The sequence below is a fragment of the Heptranchias perlo genome, chromosome 4 (genome assembly GCF_035084215.1).
Source record: "Heptranchias perlo isolate sHepPer1 chromosome 4, sHepPer1.hap1, whole genome shotgun sequence".
Lineage (NCBI taxonomy): Eukaryota > Metazoa > Chordata > Chondrichthyes > Hexanchiformes > Hexanchidae > Heptranchias > Heptranchias perlo.
In genome coordinates this window covers 17,075,100-17,090,690 of record NC_090328.1, presented here as the reverse complement: position 1 = coordinate 17,090,690, position 15,591 = coordinate 17,075,100, and the positions used below count along the sequence as shown (strand labels likewise).

The 15,591-nt window shown below is 42.1% G+C and overlaps 1 long non-coding RNA gene across 1 annotated transcript; it reads left to right on the top strand.

The window, feature by feature from the left end:
* Positions 1-2,683: 2,683 nt before the first annotated feature.
* On the top strand, positions 2,684-15,238 carry LOC137320431 (uncharacterized). Its single transcript, XR_010962518.1, has 3 exons — positions 2,684-2,791; positions 9,749-10,027; positions 14,488-15,238. It is a non-coding gene; the product is annotated as an uncharacterized lncRNA (long non-coding RNA).
* Positions 15,239-15,591: the final 353 nt, after the last annotated feature.

The following is a 15,591-nucleotide window of genomic DNA, read 5'->3' as shown; positions in this document are numbered from 1 at the left end:
GTTGTTACATAAGGTTAAATCTCATGGGATCCAAGGTGAGGTAGCCAATTGGATACAAAATTGGCTTGACGACAGAAGACAGAGGGTGGTTGTAGAGGGTTGTTTTTCAAACTGGATGCCTGTGTCCAGCGGTGTGCCTCAGGGATCGGTGCTGGGTCCGCTGTTATTTGTTATTTATATTAATGATTTGGATGAGAATTGTGGACAGTGAAGAAGGTTATCTAGGATTGCAACGGGATCTTGATCAATTGGGCCAGTGGGCCGATGAATGGCAGATGGAGTTTAATTTAGATAAATGTGAGGTGATGCATTTTGGTAGATCGAATCGGGCCAGGACCTACTCCGTTAATGGTAGGACGTTGGGGAGAGTTATAGAACAAAGAGATCTAGGAGTACAGATTCATAGCTCCTTGAAAGTGGAGTCACAGGTGGATAGGGTGGTGAAGAAGGCATTCGGCATGCTTGGTTTCATTGGTCAGAACATTGAATGCAGGAGTTGGGATGTCTTGTTGAAGTTGTACAGGGCATTGGTGAGGCCACACTTGGAGTACTGTGTACAGTTCTGGTCACCCTATTATAGAAAGGATATTATTAAACTAGAAAGAGTGCAGAAAAGATTTACTAGGATGCTACCGGGACTTGATGGTTTGACTTACAGGGAGAGGTTAGACAGACTGGGACTTTTTTCCCTGGAGAGTAGGAGGTTAAGGGGTGATCTTATAGAAGTCTATAAAATAATGAGGGGCATAGATAAGGTCGATAGTCAAAATCTTTTCCCAAAGGTAGGGGAGTCTATAACGAGGGGGCATAGATTTAAGGTGAGAGGGGAGAGATACAAAAGGGTCCAGAGGGGCAATTTTTTCACTCAAAGGGTGGTGAGTGGAACGAGCTGCCAGAGGCAGTAGTAGAGGCGGGTACAATTTTGTCTTTTAAAAAGCATTTGGACAGTTACATGGGTAAGATGGGTATAGAGGGATATGGGCCAAGTGCAGGCAATTGGGACTAGCTTAGTGGTATAAACTGGGAGACATGGGCATGTTGGGCCGAAGGGCCTTTTTCCATGTTGTAACTTCTATGATTCTATGATAGTCATCTGCTGAATGTCGCATAGAAAAAGAAAGACTTATATTTATATGGCACTTTTCACCACCTTAGGACGTCCCAAACCACTTCACAGCCAATGAAGTACTTTTGAAGTGTAGTCACTATTGTAATATAGGAAACACAGCAGCCAATTTGCGCACAGCAAGGTCCCACAAACAGCAATGAGATAATGACCAGATGATCTGACTTAGTGGTGTTGGTTGTGGCAGAACCATTGGATAGGAGATCAGGAGAACTCCCCTGCTCTTCTGCGAACAGTGCCAGGGGGGTGTTTTACATCCACCTGAGAGGGCAGATGGAGCTTCGGTTTAATGGCTCATCCAAAAGATGTTTGATCAACATTTTATTATACTAACATTTTAACATACTTCCCTCTATTAAATGGGGACTTTATTATATAATTTGTGAACAATAACCTGCTTGTTTCTCTTAGTCAAGAGTATTTCAGGTTTCCAACCTAATGCTGAATAAAGAAACAGCTTCCATTTAAATCCTTAACGCGATTGCTTTAAAATATATGAAACCAAATGCAAAAAATCCTATTTTCAGCACAGAGTCATCCCATTAGCGTATGTGGAAAATGGTAGTTAGTTTGGAGGTAGGTATAAGAACACATTTATTACATTCCAGGGCGCTGTATTAGTTACAAGTTACACATGAAGGTAGGAATTATAAGGACAGTTAGACCCTCCTGCTTGCTCTGCTGTTTGAGTCCCCTATTGTAACTTCCATCTGTACCTAATATATATAATTGTCATTCCTCCATTGATGGGTCAAAATCCTAGCACTCCCTACCTATCAGCACTGTGGGAGTACCTTCACCACACGGGAAGGCTCACCACCACCTTCTCAAGGGCAACTAGGGATGGGCAATAAATGCCGACCTTGCCAGTGATGCCCATACCCCAAGAATGATTTTTTAAAATTACAATGTACGTGCATTGTTGCGATAAAATAGTGAATTCTGCTCTTGAAATACTACCTAATTTCATTTTTACATTCCTGTATTAGAAGAATTATCCCCTATTTGATTTGTCAGAGCCTGTGTGTGCAAGGATGAAAGCCACCTTTAAGAGAGGTGGCACAGTGGGATAAATTACTGCTCTTTCACCTATGGGACCTGGATTTGACTCCAGTTGAGACTTGATAGGAGAGCTTTCCTTTTTCTGCTGGCTCTAAATGCAATGATTTGGGCAGAGGCATGTAGAGGAAATTAGAGCCCCCAATCACTCCTCCAAAACCTCAATGTCCGCACAGCTGAATGTTCTAGTGGAGATCACTGCATAGTGATCGGAGATAGGAACCCTGGCTAATTTTCCTATCCGAGGCTAAGGATAGTTGGGTCAAGGTAAGGTTTAATTGAGGCGGCTTGGTGGTGGTTGTGGAGAAATGTTCATTCACCAGTTTTGATACAAGTCAACTTGACCCACATACTTTGGATTAAAAAAGAACCAAACCCTCTCCTGATGGGTGAATGCGTTAACTGATGTGACACTGAGCTATAAAGACCAGCAAGATCCTGGGTTTGATCCCTTGTCTGTGCTGAATTAGTTGATCTCAGATGGCAGCAGTGGAGTGATTGCAGTGCTCCCAAGCTATGGAAGGAAAAAAAATCCACCAGGTGGTCCTGGCTCTTGATCACTATCTACTGACCCTTGCTGGAAAGATGGAAAATGTGGGATATTTGGTAAGAACTGGATCAGGCTTGGCTCTCATACTCATTAAGATTGAGTACTCCGATATCAGTCTTTATTTAGGCCCCTAAATGAAGACTGGCCACTCGAATGAGGTACCACAGGCGTTAGCAGGGCTTGTGGAACTGCACCCCAACATTAATCACAGCCTTTAAGAGAAGGGATGTGAAAACTAATAAAACTTGAGGAAAAATAACATCGATTTGCCATTACAGTATTAGGAGAAATTAAAGATATCGGTCCGGAGCATGACGATACATTGTTTCTTTCAGTCCGAGTTATGTAGGCTTGTCTCAGGAGAAGAATAAATATCTGCAATAAGTACAACTTGTTTTGCTAATAGCCATGCAATTTTATTAGGGAGGAATTCTTTCAAATGAAAATGAGATGTGATGTAAAATGATATATAGTGGAAATTTGTGCTATTCCCCAGTAATAACATCCTGGATCTTGAATGAGTATAAATTTACCCTTCCTCACCAGAAAAAAAAACAAAAAAAAAGAGGAATAGAACTCCTTTAACCGTGTGTTAAGTCGGTGGTGGAAAACTGTAAAGAGGTTTTGCATCTGCACCTAAGTTTTCTAGCATCTGTATTTGCTGTGTGTGAACCTCAAGGTCGCATTGCAAGAGATAGCAAAATATTTTATGGTTACAGAGAGCTGCAGCTGTCTCACTTCTTTCGTGTTTTTGTGTTCATTTCTAATCCTGGGCAAAGAGGTCATTGCTATTACAAGGGGCCAGATGTTACTGTCAAAGTAATGATGAGGCTAATGGCACTCGTCCTTATTTATGTGCAAATGGTACAGTAACTTCAGGCAAGGGGCAGATGCGTGGTTAAACACGGATATCCAGAAGTTGCTGTCCGAGATTAGCCATTCTGCCGTTAGCTTCGCGAAAACGGCATCTCACTGTCTGGCTGACCATTGAAACGCATTGAATGGCGTGAAGTTGACGTATTTGCGCGGTAGATATGAACTAAACTCACCATAGAAAGTTAATTCTTGGCCATTTCAGTCTAAGTACCCTTTTAACGATGTGATAAGTGTTAATTACTGCCAGTCAACTTCTCTGGCACTGAGAATTAACTATTACAAGTGTGGAGTTGCATTCCTTCAGGTTTTAATTGTTGTTGGAGACTTTAAAAATGTAAAATGTAAAATTATTACTTTTTTTTACTTTTCCTTTCTGTCTCTTTTCTCTCTCTCTCTCTTAATCCAATCTCTCTTTCCCTCTCTTTATTTCTCTTTTAGTAACTGATCTGACATTGAAATTCACCCACTCTGATTTACATTTCCTTCTCAGTCTTTTGGCTGTTAATTTCACAATCCTTCAATCTGATTGGTTAAGGAGATACCCAGTTGCTTGCCCTGTTCACTCAGGTCTCAGATGCCTTGTTCTCCTCACTGCGCTGTTATCAGCTCGCACTTTCAGCAACTTGCCATGCAAAAAATGTAAAAACTTAAATGTGCAAAGGCAAGTCTAACTAACGGCAGACGCTGTTAGAAGCACTGCCACAGCAAAATTTGGCCCAATGTTATTGGACTGCATGGTTGGTGAGATACAGAAAAAGACAAATTTATCTCACTAAAAGCATCATCAGAAGATACATAAGAAATATGTCCTAGCCAATATTTATCCCTCAACCAACATCACTAAAACAGATTATCTGGGGTGATTTGAACCAAGAGGTGAAAGGTCAGTGGCTAATCTGGTCCCCTCTGGAAAGTTGTTGATCAAGAAACTTAAAGGAAAAAAAGAAAGACTTGCATTTATATAGCACCTTTCACAACCTCAGGACGTCCCAAAATGCTTTACAGCCAATTATGTATTTTTAAAGTGTAATCACTATTATAATGTAGGAAATGCAGCAGCCAACGTGAGCACAAGTACTATTAGCAAATACCAGCAACAGTGTGATAACGACCTGATAATTTTTTTTTAGTTGTTGGTTGAGGGATAAATTATGGTCAGGATACATTCACCTGAGAGGGCAGATAGGGCCTCAGTTTAACATCTCATCCAAAAGACAACACCTCTGACAGTGTAGCACTCCCTCAGGACTACACTAGAGTATCAACCTGGATTTTATACTCAAAGTCTCCAGCATAAGGCTTGAACCCACAACCTTCTAACAGCAGAACCTAGAAAGCTAGAGCTGAGCCACAACTGCTCCTAAGGTAGTAGGGTATCAGGGTCTAGCACCTTCTCTACTTTGAGTTCCACTAACTTTTTCAGTACTTCTCTCTTATCTTTAATATCATTGCTTCAGTGTCTCCTCTTGAACCCTTTCATTCCAATTATCATATCCTTCTGTGAAAACTGATGCAAAGTACTCATCTAGTATCTCTGTCATTCCTTCATTCTCCATGAGGAGTTTGTTGTGGATTATGGGCCCACAGCACAAAAACTGCCCTCAATTTGGCATTGAGCGATGTTAAGGACTAAAATTTCTCTGCCTGCACTGGATCATGATTCTGTATCACGATTTTTGAGCCCTTGATTTTCTGTCTATTAAAATCAATGGATGGGAAATCATGAGCTGGGAGTGTGTAATTTCATGACATTCGCTCCTGTATAATGTGCCAGGAGCACAGAAGCTAATTTTTTAAAATTATTCGTTCATGGGATGTGGGCATCGCTGGCAAGGCCAGCATTTATTGCCCATCCTTAATTGCCCTTGAGAAGGTGGTGGTGAGCCATCTTCTTCAACCGCTGCAGTCCGTGTGGTGAAGGTTCTCCCACAGTGCTGTTAGGTAGAAAGTTCCAGGGTTTTGACCCAGCGACGATGAAGGAATGGCGATATATTTCCAAGTTGGAATGGTTTGTGACTTGGAGGGGAACGTGCAGGTGGTGTTGTTCCCATGTGCCTGCTGCCCTTGTCCTTCTAAGTGGCAGAGGTCGCAGGTTTGGGAGGTGCTGTCGAAGAAGCCTTGGCGAGTTGCTGCAGTGCATCCTGTGGTTGGTACACACTGCAGCCATGGTGCGCCAGTGGTGAAGGGAGTGAATGTTTAGGGTGGTGGATGGGGTGCCAATCAAGCGGGCTGCTTTGTCCTGGATGGTGTCGAGCTTCTTGAGTGGAAAGTATTCGATCACACCCCTGACTTGTGCCTTGTGGATGGCGGAAAGGCTTTGGGAGTCAGGAGGTGAGTCACTCGCCGCAGAATACCCAGTCTCTGACCTGCTCTTGTAGCCACAATATTTATGTGGCTGGTACAGTTAAGTTTCTGGTCAATGGTGACCCCCAGGATGTTGATGGTGGGGGATTCGGCGATGGTAATGCCATTGAATGTCAAGGGGAGGTGGTCAGATGCTCTCTTGTTGGAGATGGTCATTGCCTGGCATTTGTCTGGCGCAAAAGTTACTTGCCACTTATCAGCCCAAGCCTGGATGTTGTCCAGGTCTTGCTGCATGCGGGCACAGACTGCTTCATTATCTGAGGGGTTGCGAATGGACCTGAACACTGTGCAATCGTCAGCGAACTTCCCCATTTCTGACCTTATGATGAAGGGAAGGTCATTGATGAAGCAGCTGAAGATGGTTAGGCCTAGGACACTGCCCTGAGGAACGCCTGCAGCAATGTTTTGGGGCTGAGATGATTGGCCTCCAACAACCAATTTATACCCCTAAATTTCCAATCTCTCTCACTGGACGGCTGGTCTAAGAAATGGAAAAAATGGAAGATTTTTACAATAAGGAGTATGTTTCTGAAATTGGGGATAAGGCATACTGTTTGGACAGAGAACAGGCAGCTTGACTCTATATCTAATAATGCTATAACAGACCTTAAGAGCGCTTAATGTTGACACGGTGTCTGGATCGAAAATGTTCTATTCCCAGAGGTAACATCCCTCACCTTTATGAGGACAAAGTTGACAAAAAAACATTTAAAAGAGAATAATAGCTTTCCGGAAAATATGTTGGGAACAGATTAATCAATTTCAACAGCTTGAATGAATACATAATCAGAAAAAATGAGCAATAATATAATTATGGATTATTAATGTTATGATCCTTTAATCAAAGTACAACAAAGCGCTATGGAGTTTTAAATAGCTGCTCAATGCTTCCAAAGTAAGCAATACTGGAAACATGGGTCCAAATTCAAAATGAACAATGACTTACAGCATGTGGAAACTGTTTGTGTATGTGTCTTGGCTTGAATAACAGTATTGTTAAATTAATAGCAAAACAAGAGTAGACTCTATTTCCAAACTGTTTTTCCAGTAATCATTGGAAGGAGGTCTTATGTGATCCCTTTTTATATTTCAGCGCACGTACGTTTCTTACAGCAGCAACCTGAATTCTGCCTTCTTTCTGTTCTAACGTTTACACCAATGTATGGTTTAGTGTTACCAGTTAAGGGATATTTCGACTGATTGCCTATCGATTTCAATGACTCTTTCAGTACTGTTAAGACAGTAGTGGATTAGCAGAGCATTGTATTGAAAGATGACGTTTCTCTCACTCCTCTCATTTCTAACCACCAACCTTTCTCTCTCTCTCTTTCAAGAGCCTCTCATTTTTCTCCATTTTATTACATAGAATTACATAGATTTTACAGCTTAGAAACAGGCCCCACTGTTATTGGCCCCACTATCATCATTAGTCCTCTTAACCTTCCTATCCTGTTCATCCTATAGTAAATATACCAACCTACCTCCTCCCTGTATCCTCAATGTGTTGAAATCCAATGGGATGCAGAGCGCTGGCCATTGGGAGTACATTATGGGGAAATCGTAGACGCGATCCCTATGATTTTCTATCTGTAATTGTAATGAACTGTAGAACACAATACAGGAGAGGGATGTGGGAGCACTGATGGACAGATCATTAAAGCTATAGTGCGCAACAGAAGTATAGAAGACAAACAAGGTCTCAGAGTGTATAGGTATAAGCACGGAACATTAGTCCCAGGGGTAATAGTAACTTGAACAAGGTATTGGTTCAATTAAGGGACAGTTGTGACTCATTGGTGGCACAATGCCCTCTGAGTCAGAAGGTTGTGGATTCAAGCCCCACTCCAGATACTTGAACCCTTAATCCAGGCTGAAACTCCCAGTGCAGTACTGAGGGAGTGCTGCACTGTCGCAGGTGCTGACTTTCAGATGAAACATGGTGTCTGCTCTCTCAGGTGGATGTAATAGATCCCATGGTCCTATTTGAAGAAGAGCAGTGGCATTCTCCCTGGTGTCCTGCCCAATATTTATCCTTCAACCAACACCTAAAACCAGATTATCTGGTCATTATCATGTTACTGTTTGTGGGACCTTGCTATGTGCAAATTGACTGCTGCGTTTCCTACATTACAGCAGTGGCAACACTTCAAAAGAAATTCATTGGCTGTAAAGTGCTTTGGGATGACCTGAGGTCATGAAAGGTGCTATAGAAATGCAATTCTTTTCAGCTCAACCAGAAGTACTTTGTACAATTGCAATGTGGAAATATCCTGGCTTTGGAGAGAGTCTAAAGGAGGTCAGGCAACTAAACTGATACTGTTGGTGAGTACCTGAGCTATGAGGAGAGTATTTCATTCTTAATGCCCTCAGGAAACCCAGAATGGCCAATAAATGCCGTCTTATCAGCATTACTCACATCCCAAGAACAAATAATAAAAAAAAGTGAGGAATTTAGGAATGTTGATACTAGCGTAAAGAAGATTCATGGGAGGTCTTAAGGTTTTCTAAGGGGTATATAAATCATTTGAACATAATCACAGACTCTGTGACCAGGGGGCACAACCTTATGTTCAGAAGAGGGAAGATGAACAGATACTTCAGATTTGCTTACTTCGCACAAAGGGTGGTGAATCTGTGAAACGCAATTCCCAGGGAAATAATTGAAGCAAATAATGTCAACAAATACAAGAGAGAGTCGGATTAATGTTTTTGGCAATTTTTTTGTTCCAGGAAATAAAGTATCATGTGGTATTTCTGAACTTTTGTACCAATCAGATGAGCCACAATGGTCTTTACTAGTCCTGTGTTACCACAGGTTCCTATCTGCCAGTGTCGCATCATCATGAGGCTATGGTAAATTGGGGAGTGAAAAATCACAATCAATTTAAATTGGATCAATTTGCACCATTTTGGAAAAATCAGAGGCAACATTTTTTTTTTCAGTCAGTCCAGACAGTGTAGGCTGGGTGGTTCTAACATGTATTTCACTGCATATTTAAGGCATTTTTTTTCACTCTTTATATGTGTGCTTGATGGCATACTGTCTAGTGCTGTAGTGGTAGTTAATGCTTCAGAAAATACCATACCTTGTGCAGTCCTATTTGTACCTCAAACTTGCAATTGGGGTCCCCGTGTACATCACAGGACTCCGATTTGCATTCTATAATGAGGCCCACCTATGTCATTGGGCAGGTTTGGAGCAGGAATGGGGCGATAAGTGCAGCACTGTTACTTTAGGGCCGCCACTGCCCCATTCCTGCCGGTCAGACCGAGTTAACACCAATCCTAGTGCCTGCAGGTTACACGCTAGAGCTTCTTGCTAACATATTCTCCTAACTGTATGCTAACTGGCAATGTTTTATGTTTGGTCACAGATTAATTCCATACTTATTCATTCTTTAACCAACAGAAGAACATCTGGAGTCTGGACTCTTTTTTTTAACCGAAGATGACTTGATGCTGATTCCTGTACTTTTAAGTGCCTTCAGACTTTTGATTGCATTACACAAGGGAGCATGAGAGATTAAGAACTGTTGTACAGAGGATTCTTGATGGGTTCAGCAGTTCAAGGAAGAACTGCTGTGTAGCAACGAATGCTGAGACAGCGTAACTTGCTTGTTTTGCAGCAGAATCAATAATTCATGCTGATTAGTCAATAAATACTGGATTAGTATTGTCAACTAGGCACAACTGAAATGAGTGTGGGTTGTTTGAGTGTTATAGCTTGCCCATACAACAGATGCAAGTTCTTTCTTTCTGTCTATCTATTTCAGCTAAGCCACTGATGTCCACTGATGTCCACAGTTCCCCACATAGCGAATTACTGATTGCAGCTGTGCCCATCGTGGGACGATGCCAAGTGGAGTGCAGATGTTTCTTCACAGGAAACAAGGGAGGATCAAGCAATGTCATAGCTGTAAGCCTAAAATGAGACGATGACTGGGCCCTGCTGATCTGCGGAGTGTGCCCACATATTCAGGGAATGGAACATGGCATGTAGATAGGCCCTCATGGAAGAAAATATATCTTATGCCACTGACCCGCAAAAACAGGTACTTAGATTGATATTTATTAATCATGATGGCGTTCTTATTCTCTCAGGAGTTACTGATATCTGTACAAGGTGATGTTGTGACAACGTAACTTATGGATTCTACAAGGTAGATTTTCACTTCCGGCAGTGGTGGAAAATGGACAGTAACGGATCATCCGCCCGTTATACACCCAATCTGAACCTCCTTTCCATTGAGCTGTGTGTTTAATGGTCGGCAGATCCACTGCAGCCCACTGCCACCACCCAGCTCTACTATTTTCCAACTCAAGGAGTGGTTGAACTTAAACATAAGTTCCCATGCGGTTTCAAAGCACACTGTTCATGCACTGTGGTAATAAGAAGGATTTCCAAAATTAAAAAAAACCAGAATATGCTGTAAAATGCAGAGTAGGTCAGTGAGCATGGTCATAATGAGAAAGTAAATTTTCAATCTACCGGGGAGGTCCCAGTGGATTGAAAACTGGCTGTCATGGTAGCCATTTTCAAAAAAGGTTGACAAAACAGACCCAGGCAAAAACTGACCCTTTAGATTTACATTAATACTGAGTAACATTACAAAATTGATTGTTAAGGATAAATTTGAGGATTAACTGTATGATAATAATCCATTAAATGGCAGCCAACATGGATTCAGAAGGAAAAGATAATGTCCAGGTAATGGCCAACCTCCTTGCCTTTTATGAGGAAGTAACTGTGATGGGCACAAGATCCATCATATTCCAAATTATAAGGAAGTCTATTTTTAATAATTTATGTTCAACTGCATCCTCTGGGTTCTGGGTAGAATCCACAGCCTTGTGGATGGCTGTTAATTGTCACTGCGGAAGAAACATTCACAAAGGCGTTCCATTTTTCATATGCGAGTACATTTTGATTGCAAAACCAGTAGAAACTACTTAACACAGACTGCTCTCTTTATCTTGAAGACAATGGGATAAAGGTTCGATGGGGTCCCCCTGATCTCCTGCCATAACTCCAGCAGAAGATTGACGTTTATCTGTGGCTTCTGCTGATCTTCCGCCGAACTTATGGCAGGAGAGCAGAAGAACCCCTTGTCGAAATTCGAGGTGAATCAGTTTAAGGGGAAGGGTTTGACAATATGTGCAAATGGATTTATGACTAGCATGTATCTGAGATTCAGAAATCATCATTTTAATCACAAAAACTATGGAAGAAATATTTGATTCCCCCTATATCCCATTTTGAACTTCAAAAGTTATGACAAGTACATCTGGGGCAGCATTTTCCCAACTCACCAATTCTTCTCAGCCCATCCAGGTAGATATGAAGTGGAAATGCCGGTGATGGACTGGGGTTGACAATTGTAAACAATTTTACAACACCAAGTTATAGTCCAACAATTTTATTTGAAATTCACAAGCTTTCGGAGGCTTCCTCCTTCCTCAGGTGAATGTTGTGGAAGGAGGAAGCCTCCGAAAGCTTGTGAATTTCAAATAAAATTGTTGGACTATAACTTGGTGTTGTAAAATTGTTTACAATCATCCAGGTAGAGGCTGGAGACTTCATGAAGATCAGGCAAAATATCACATATAGGGGGTAATTTTGACTTTGGACGATAGTGTAAAACGCACGATATTGGCTCAGCCACCCGTTAAGCACCTCTCCCGATTTTCCTTTCCATTGAAGTCAATGGGAACGAAAATCAGGAGAGGTGTTTTAACAGGTGATATCGCATGTTTTACACTATCGTAAAAAGTCAATTACTCCCATAGATTTTGTGTTATGGATGTTGATCCAGGCTTAGTATTACTAAAAGATTCAGCAAATTTTTGTACTTTTTATTGTTTTTGCATATCCTAAAAGGTGTAGGTTAAGCGTTCTGCAATCAAGTGAGATCTGCTGGTTTGAATGTCTACTATTTTTACTTTTAATTAACTTGATTTCTAGTTTATTGCCTGAAGTCAAGGGACATGCTTGAATGTTTATTCTTCTGTTATCTGAAGGCTAAGAGAACATGAAGGGTTCATACCATTTTCAGTAAGCTACTCACAGTAACAAGAGTTTTGATCCCTCCAGGGCAACTCTACACTACCAAATATTGTGTGGATAAAGTCCCAGAGTAGATGATCTTTCTTCATAATTCAGCTCTTGAATTTCAGGATTCAGTCTCTTAGGCCTCCTCTGGAGTCCTTTCAATAATTGTACATCTTTCCTGTAGTACGGAGGCAAAACTGATCGCAGTAAAAGAAAGAAAAGAAAGTCTTGATACACTGAGACCAGGAACAACTTCAACATCACCTCTTTAGACTCATAAAGGGAGAAATTCGACTTCTGCCCAAAACGGGCATGAAGTCAGCGGAGTGACCGTACTGCCCACCTAAAGCCTGCATCGGGAGGCCTGAACCAGGTTCAGGTTTGGGCCTCGTTTAAACGTCGCTGACGAGCTGTGGACACCAAACAGGCGACCCACTGAAGCTTGGCGATTGTGGGAGGGAAGGAACTCTTGCAGAACTGCCAGGAGATTGGGTGTGGACGTCGGAGGGGGACAATTCTGGCGGGGCCTCGAATGGGCTGGCAGCAAGCCAGAGTTTTTTTGGGGGGCCCAGGAGGAGCTGGAGTGCTCCCCCTGAGTGAACAAAAATAAAAACTAAAAGGCCCCGAAATTACTCACCCGAGGACGCCGTTCGACAATGGCGCCCTCTCAAACTGCCAGCGAAGACAGGGAGCAAGTTTGCGAATGCGCACGTGCACATTAAAACCAGGAAATCGCCAACTTGCTCCCATTGGTTCGCCGGCGGTTTGACAGGGTCCGAATTAAAGGGCCACCTACACTACAATCAATAAAATTATTAAATATTCATAAACTTACTCATCTGCCCAGCTGGAACGAAGATACACCACCAAAAGGTACGCCAGTGGGAGCAAGTTCTGGTCCAATGTTTCCCCAACCGTTGTTTTGAGCAGCCTCCAGCGGTCCCTGGTTAGGTTGCTCAGCACCTGGTACAACTAGGAATGGGCTTTGTCTTTAATTAATAAAAAAAAACTGGGAGTTATTTTTCTGCAGTGAATAATACGTCTGATGACAGATTATCCAGTGATTGGTTTATATCAGCCTAATGTGCCAGAAACACCCTATCAATGCAACCTCACTAAAGCAGGCTACAATTAATCCAAAAGCTCACGATTATTAAAAATACACATTTTACTGATATGCCACAATAAAAATTATCAGTAGTGCAAAAAATTCTTTATGCATCATTAAATCAAACTTGATCTGGTTCCCTGAAATAAAATGCTTTTCGATTCATGATGATACCGTATGTATATCGCCAAGCACTAATCAGAATCCAGATGTTATTCTTGGCCTTCTACTCTGGTCAGATGGGTTTCATTTAAGCAATTGATTTTGTTAAAAAAAAAATTCACTCGAACTTGATTGTGTGGCACAAAACCTTTCACTGCAGTGGTCAAAACAAGTGCACCAACTGCAACTTAATGAGATCACTGATACTTTCTCCTTGTCAATTCTAACTGCCAGTTTTGTTGACCTAACCCCCCCACCTAAGACAGTTGGCTCCTTTTTGGGGTATAGCACGCAAACAATAGTGACTGTCTGGTACCACAGCCAAGTGACTATTATTCATGCATGATCCTTAACAGTGAATGTTGGCAGGCTGTTTGATTGATGGGGATGCATCACAGCCAGTGAAGGTCATCACGGCCAATCTGAAGTCTACACACATGTGATTTTTCCAGCAGGGGTTGCTGGATCGAATGGGAACCCTGGTCAATTTCCATTTCTTTCTCAATCTAAGGCTCTGATGCCAATTGTAGCACCCGTACCATTTTATTTTGCTGAGATGGCCAACCTCAGGGACCGAGCGTGGGCCCTTCCTTGTTCTTTATGGCTCAGCCATTCACTGGGTAAACTCATTAAGCCCAACAGGGGTATCCAACTGGAACTTATTTAAAAAATCAAAACTGAAACATTGCTAAAAAATTGTACAATCTCCAATCACGCCCACCATGCCTACAAAAAAAAATCTAAAAACAAATTAAATCCAGGCAGCTGTTGATTTATACTCTTTCCTAGAATCCCAATATTTACTGTAAGAGAGATTGCTAACTCATTGTATAATGGCTTTGCCAGTGTTGCTTAGCAATCCACTACTTTGTTATACACAAAACAGTTTCATAAATTACAGTTAAATATGAGAGATGGTCCAACATATCAGACATTTTGACCTCAAACAGCAAAGCATTGATTGCAAATCCCTTTATTTTTAGTATAAAACCTGATTCCTCAAATTACCTATAATGACTTTTAATTATTCCAAGGGTCTCATTAGAGAACTTTCAAAGCAGAAGTTTGTTTTTGATGCATCACATAGATGTAACGCCAAACATTTTTGTTTAACATGTAAGGAAATTCTGAAGACAATAAACCAACTGTCATGTACTTAACTCTCTGTGCCTCTTCCATGTTGTTCCTTGCAGGATTGTCAGTTGCTTCATCTGATGTGAGGAGATTTATGATTTGTTGTGATAAGAAAAGTTGAAGGCAAGGTTTGAAGGTTGAAATTTTGGAAAGGAATAAAATTAATTGTCCGCAACCATCTTCTGCCAGAAATGAATAATCTTTCTCGGGCTCTTTGTGAGTTCCTCATCGTCACAGAAGCCAGTTTTCAGCTGATTCGATTCACTTCACACGACATCAAGAAACATCTGAGTGCACTGGACGCAGCAAAGGCTATGGGCCCCGACAATATCCCGGCTGTAGTGGCGAAGACTTGTGTTCCAAAACTAGCCACATCCTTAGCTAAGCTGTTCTGGTACAGCTACAACACTGGCATCTATCCGACAATGTGGAACATTGCCCAGGTATGTCCTGTCCACAAAAAGCAGGACAAATCCAACTCGGACAATTACCATCCCATCAGACTACTCTCAGTCATCAGCAAAGTGATGGAAGGGTAGTCATCAACAGTGCTATCAAGGGGCACTTACTCACCAATAACCTGCTCACCAAACCCAGTTTGGCTTCCACTAGAAACACTCAACTCCAGACCTCATTACAGCCTTGGTCCAAACATGGACACAAGAGCTGAATTCCAGAGATGAGGTGTGAGTAACTGCCCTTGATATCAAGACAGCATTTGACCGAGTGTGGCACCAAGGAGCCCTAGTAAAATTGAAGTCAATGGAGATGTCCAGGCACATGGAGTGAAGAGAAGAAGAGGTGCCCACAACTAGGTTGTCTCCTTCCAAAGTTATACAGGACAAGCTTGCCGTGAATCTACCGCCAGTCCTCTCCTGGCCATCCCTAAGATCAGTGGTAGTTGAGGTTGGAGGCAGGGAAGTCAGCTAGTTTCCTGGGCCCACCCTCCCACACGGAAATCAGCTAGTTTCCTGGGGCCCACCCTCCCACAGGGAAATCAGCTAGTTTCCTGGGGCCCTCGCTCCCAAGGGGAAATCAGCTAGTTTCCTGGGGCCCTCGCTCCCAAGGGGAAATCAGCTAGTTTCCTAGGGCCCTCGCTCCCACAGGGAAATCAGCTAATTTCTAGGGGCCATTGCTCCCATGCCACCATTTAAATGAAATGG